This window comes from Chrysemys picta, chromosome 5 (assembly GCF_011386835.1).
Source record: "Chrysemys picta bellii isolate R12L10 chromosome 5, ASM1138683v2, whole genome shotgun sequence".
In the NCBI taxonomy this organism is placed as follows: domain Eukaryota; kingdom Metazoa; phylum Chordata; order Testudines; family Emydidae; genus Chrysemys; species Chrysemys picta.
Genome location: NC_088795.1, coordinates 74,268,259 through 74,275,031, shown reverse-complemented (window position 1 = coordinate 74,275,031; position 6,773 = coordinate 74,268,259).

The window sequence follows — 6,773 nt, the reverse complement described above, 5'->3', positions numbered from 1 at the left end:
CAGGTTGTGCAGACACACTTCAAACTCTCCTTGGATTTCACACTCCTGTTTTCAAGAAAATCACTTTCAGATCATTGATTCACTTACTATGAATTTTAGCAAAGTGATCTGTTTCCATGAATTGTATAGTATACACAATTTTCATGCTGCATTGATAAACTTTTCATCCTTTTCTATAAATCCTGCTGCAGCCAAACAGGGTAGAGATACACCTGGACCTGTGACTGAAATAATTGTATGAAACATGGTGCTTTGCTGAAAAAACACACTATCGAGCAGTGATACTCAGACTGAGACTCACAAGCCACAAGTAGCTTTTTAATGTAGCTCCTGTCATCTATCATCTTTGCAGCACATGATATTAAAACACTGTGTGATGTAATTATTAGCCAGCCTAAGTTATTAAGCAATCAGGATAACAATGGAGTCACACTACTGTGGCTCTTTTAGGTAATACTGATTGCTAATTTGGCTCCTGAACCACTGAGATCTGAGTATCACTGCTATAGATCCTAATTTAAACACAAACTAGTCCATACCTTTTGTTTTTTACTTTAGTGGTCACACAGCTAGAAGAACAGTTAGTGAAACAGTTCTTGTCTTTCACAGAAGATAATTACATAGTTAATAAAATACACTGATGTCTAATAGATCTGTAATAATTGAAATACATGCAAGTATACTTTAATTGGAATGTCTTGATCAAATTCTATACACTGTTTTCCCATACTGTAACATGTAGCATTAAATATATGTTATGAAAAATCCTGTTTCATCAGATTAATTCAATAGTAAGATACTATTCACCATGGGTTAGATATTATACATGCCTCTAAGACTTAATTTAATTAATAATTAAAAATAGATCCATGGTTATTACCCAACAATTACATATCAAGACATTTTTTTAAAATGTACTGCACTTCAGAAAGACATAGTTTTGCATCATTTAAGCAAGGATACAACCAATAATAAGATGGGGGGTTGGGAAGGAAATTATCACTTAAATAACACTCTATTCAAAATATTGAAGATGACAGAAATATAGTTCTTTTAGTGCCTCCAGATCTTCTTAAAGTTGTCTGACAGTAGCTTTTTTTTTTTAACTAGGCTTTTCCTACTAAAATGTTGCCAAACTATTCTAATGATTTTAACCAGACAGTTCTAAATGCAGTTAAAAAGGGAAGAAGGGACAGTTTATCCAGTGTGTTATGTTTAATTATTTAAAGATTCAGGAGGTCAGATATATAACAGGCTCTGTTAATACAGAACCTTATTTGAGTTTGCCTTTAGCCCTGTCCTTTTATCCTTCTTTCATATATTTTAAGGTTAAAATCATATCAAATGCCTAAGCTGGGGGGAACGGACAGCTTTTATATTTTGATTACTGTTAAGTAGATCTAAGTTTGTTTGCTAATCCTTCATATATACAAACTACATGATCAGTTCTGCTTCCTATTACAAATATATGGGTTTGTGTGACACATCCTTTTAGTAGTTCTCTTTCGCTCTGAAGCAAGAGGCACTGCTTCACTTAAAAACAACATTTAATGTCTTTAATTTGCACAGTGACTTGCGAATAGCTAACAAGAGCTGGGCAGAACCAGGCTTGCACAGATGTCTTCATATTTGATCGGTGGCGGTGGTTGTTTAGGGAGGCACGACATAGAGTTTAGACTATTTGGAAACAAAGGAAGAGGGGTGCATTTTCAGGCATTGTATTTCAGAGAAAGAGAACCCTACATTTTCAATAGCATTGTGCTTCAAACTCATACTTAATGCCTCTGGATGTTCCTGTTTCTAATTATCCCAGGATTGGAAGTTAGAAAGCTCTAAATTCTACTCCCTCCTTTATCACAGTCGCACTATATGTCTACCTCAATTTTCTCATCTGTAAAATGGGATTAATAATACTTCATACCCAACATGTGAGGAATATTGCATGGATTAATCAATTAATGTTTGTATGGCTCTTTGAAAACCTGAAGTGCTATATAAATTCTAAATGGTGTTATATAAGAAATAGCATGATGCAAAAGTGCACCTTACATTTCCTTGGACACACAAAACAAATCTTCTGTCTTCTGTAAATGTCCTTCAAATATGTGTACACAGTTATCATATCTTTCCCAGCACTCCAACCTTACTAATTAATTTTATCTCAGATTTGAGACTTTTCTACATGGCACAGTAATGTGTAATAGAGGGGGCTGATTTCTAAACTGCACCAACGTGGTGCATACTATCTGGTCTATATGGACCTTGCTTGCATGCACTAAAATCTCCCAACAACTGCACCCTTCTAGTGTGCAAACCCCTCCAGTATAAAATTTTTAGTGCATATCACCAGAGTGTACACAGGCCAGGTTAGTGTGCAGCATATTGGTACACTGTTTAGCAGTCACATCCCTCTAGTATGCATTGCCACACTGTATAAACAATATTTATACTATGTTGTGGTTCTCATTAAAACAAGAGGAGCTTAAGTTCAACAAATATATTTTTTCATTCATGCTTTATGGACATCTAACATCACAAAAACCAGTCTGCTTTTAGCTGCAGCCTGCAGTTTTGGCTAAGCATTCCAATATACGAAGTATTTTTTATCACTACAAGCCACCTCTCTGACGCTTACAACAATAAAAGCCTTACATTCCACAAGCCATTATTCTTTCTAAATTAATCCATCAGTTATCTTAATTTTTGTTGCCGTCTTCTGAATTTCCTCAGTTATAGCAACACCTTTTTGTTAGTGCCCAGAAATGAATGTCATATAATAAGCACAGTCTCACCTGTGCAGTGTTGCCAGCTATAATGATTTTATCATGAGTCTCATGGTATTTGGTGTTTGCCTTAAAGCCCCAGCTATGGGAGTCATGTGATTACATGAGAATCTCTGCTTTCATTTTTTGAAAGAGTAAATTTCTAGCCCACATGGTTCCAGAGAAAATCTTGAAAATGTGAACCCTAAAGGCTAAAAACCCAGAAGAAGACCAACAATTATTATGTAAAAGTTTATGCATTTTAGGACAATCTCATGATTTTGGGGTGCCTGAATCATAATTTTAAACACTTGGGTTTGGCAATGCTGCTAGTGCCATGTAGGCCTTGAGCCTATGGCTCTCTGAAATCAATGGCAAATCTCGCATTGATTTTAATGGTGGAGGATCAGGACTAGAGAGAAAAGCACTATCATCTTCCTGGTCCATCATGTGATGGCTCTATGTATGCAACCCAAACATGTAACAAATGCTCTGTTGCCATATCACACTGCAATTACATATGTAACTTGCATCATTCCTATGAATTGTGCAGCATTACTGCTTTCTTAGGGTTTCCCCAGCCTATTTTTTTTATCACTTTTCCCAAATGTGTTAGCTGCATTTTTTCCAGGTTGAATCTCATTTTTTAAAATTTCCTGTCCATATATTTAAACTCTGATCCCTTTGTATTTTTGCTCCATCCTCCCTGGTGTTAGCAAGATCTTGCAATACAACATCATCATCTACAAATTTATTTAATGTGACCTTTACTCTTTCCTCCAAATCATAATAAAGATGTTAATTAAAAGCAGGTCTAACACTGTTCCTTGAGGTATCTTGGACACTTAGATATTTTGCCATTTTTGATTACCTTTGTTTGTTTGTTTTCAGGCTATGTGACTGTACTCGCATAAAAAAATTGAATTAGTTTTAAGCAATATTTCATGAGACATTGTACTAAATACTTTACGTAAGCTGAGATACTGAATATTCATCCCTTAATTTTCCAGTTCTACCACAAAACAGTTGTTTATCTGCCATAATTTATTCTTTATAAATCCAGTGTTGTTTGTTGCTCGTGGCTCCAGGAATAATATCTTATGTTACCATTTTAAATAACGATTAAAAACTAGAAAAATTTAATCCTCATAACATACCTGTTGAAATAAGTCTGTTGTCTCTGTTTTACAGATGATGACAATGAGACACAGAGTGCTTGAGGGCTTGTCTGCACTTTAAATACTACAGTGGCACTATACTATACTACCTTCGCTGACGGCCTTGGTAACCCACCTTCCTGAGGGGAAGAATTCCTCTGTCGACCTAGCGCTTTCTACACCGGGGGTTAGGTCTGCTTAACTACGTTCCTCATGGATGTGTATTTTTCACCACCCTGAGCAATGTAGCTGGGTCAACCTAACTTTTTAATGTAGACCAGGCTTAATTGACTTGCCCAAGGCCATTTGCTAAATTCTTATTATTCAAGACATAAACCAACTATTGATGGATTAGGAAGAAATTTGTTCTTTGAGCAGGTTATTCCATAACTTTCCACCCTGGACATTTTTTGCACCTTCCTCTGAAGTATATGGTACTGGCTACTGTCAGAGACTGGATACTGGCCTAGATGGACTTAAATGAGAGCTCAGCACTTCCGAAAATCAGACTATGCTTATATAGGAACCTAAATATGAATTTAAGACCCTGAATTTTGATAATCATTTTTTAAAATCTTGGCTCTATTACTTGCAAATGTACCCTTCCTTAATGGCACTTCACAGACAAAAATTAGGCCTTGGCTACACTTACCCGCTAGTTTGGCGGCTGGCAATCGAACTTCTGGGTTCGACTTATCGCGTCCAGACTAGACGCGATAAGTCGAACCCGGAAGTGCTCGCCGTCGACTGCGGTACTCCAGCTCGGCGAGAGGAGTACCGCGGAGTCGACGGGGGAGCCTGCCTGCCGAGTGTGGACCAAGGTAAGTTCGAACTAAGGTACTTCGAACTTCAGCTACGTTATTCACGTAGCTGAAGTTGCGTACCTTAGTTCGAATTAGGGGGGTAGTGTAGACCGGGCCTAAGACATGGTGTTTGCCTCCAAGAGCTTACAGTTTAAAGCAAATCCCCATGCCAGCACAGACTAGATGGGATATAAGGATCTGCCCAAATGGTTCCCTTTCCAGAATCAGGGCCAATATTATGGCTACAAGATGAATATAACTAGACTCACTAAACGGTCCTAAGACACTAGATTGGAAGAATAGGAGAAAAAAGTGGGTTTGGAGGTGGAGAAGGTGAAGGAGGAGTCTGGTCCAAGCATATGGAGCAGCATGGAAAAAAGCATAAAGTCAAGAGGGGGAGAGGCAAGTAAAAGGAAGCGTTAGAGAGAGGAATGGGCTGAGTTAGGGCCCAAGAAGGAAGTGTAGGATGGAAGCAGGGCTGAGATGTAAGCAGGGAGAGAGCTGTGTAGAGCCTTAAATTCAAACTTCTGGTGCCTCCCCTTTATTGTAGGGGAGAGAAGCCAGTGAGGGATCTGAAGAAGAGAGAGATGAACAGGAAAGCAAGTTGAATTTTAGCTTAAGTCTTTAAGATAGTCTTGGTGCAGCCTAAGCAGAATGGTCCAATGTATGTTTTTCTTGTTCTTTTTCTTGTTAGCAGATTATTTCATCTTCCTTTCCACTCATCCTCTTTGTGTTGGAAGGATCTCTCTCCTTCCCCGCTGGCCTACAGTTTCTCACTTTTGCTATCACTGGTGCAGCTCCTCCAATGATAGCAATGGTGGAAGCTGGCTGAGACCACATAGCAATTAAAAACCTTGTAGTTGCCAGTGCCCTAGAGCTCCCTAAGGTTACCACTGGTGGAGCTGCACCAGTGGTAGCAATGCTGGACATTTTCTGTCAAAAAGAAAAAATGTCTTTGTGAGCTATCCAGATTGGCGCTAGAAGGATTACAGCCTCTAACTCTTTGCCTTTCTCTATAAAAGAAAATGGACTAGCAAGTGGCAGGCTTCATTTACAGAAATTATAACTTTGCTTAAGTGTAGTTCCAAAGTGTGATCTGTTGCATTATGTGGAATTTGTTTATGTTCTGGTTTTATGAATGGTAATAGCTGAACTTGAAATAGATCTAAAATTAAACTGATCAAATATTTTGTATTTCAATGCTTTTTACTTGTGCATGTGTGGAGAGAGGTTTTCTGCAAGGGTAAATTCAATTGAATAAATGTTTTTCATCAATGCTTCTTATCATTCAGCAACAACTCAAATTATGGGGAGAAAATGTAAACAAAACTACACTGAACCAAGGTAATTGTATTGGGGGTTTGTAATGTGCTGAGAGGATCATCTCCAGATTCTGACCAGAATTTCGTCGTAACCAAGTAAATCTCAGATAATATATCCCAGGTTTTATACTGATCTCAATGCATGCTGGGAACAGCACTTTAGGAGGATTGTTAGTGCTGTGTGTGCCCATGAAAAGCAGTAATGTTCTCCAGAGCTTCTTGGATCTCACATGAGTCACTCATTACAATTTTTCCATAAAATTTAAGGGAATTGTGGGATGATTTCTCTGTCTCTGGAATTCATTTAAGCCAAAGAGGACTTATTCCTGAGGTACATGAAATTTTTTCTGAAGAGCAAATTTTTGGTCTTTCAAATGAACCTGGTTGTACCAAATTGAAGGTCTTGTAAAAATATTTCCCCCAGGTGGAGGATATGCCTACTTACAAGACCTATGTACCACTTAAACCTCTAAGAGCTGATGAGGAGGAATTTCAGAATCTAGCCTATTAAGCCACCAAAACAAGTACTTTGAGCAAGCTGACAATAAAGAGTCCTAAGCCATCGAAGAGACCAAAGTTCTCTGACAGTGACAGTCACCCCAGGCAGAGACAGTGACCAGGTGCCCGGTTTTCAATCAGAAAGTTCAGTCAAAAACAGGAACAGACACCCAAAGTCCGGTTACTGCAGGCAGGGGAGGAGGGAAGGCACCTGCTCGTCACCTGCACCAA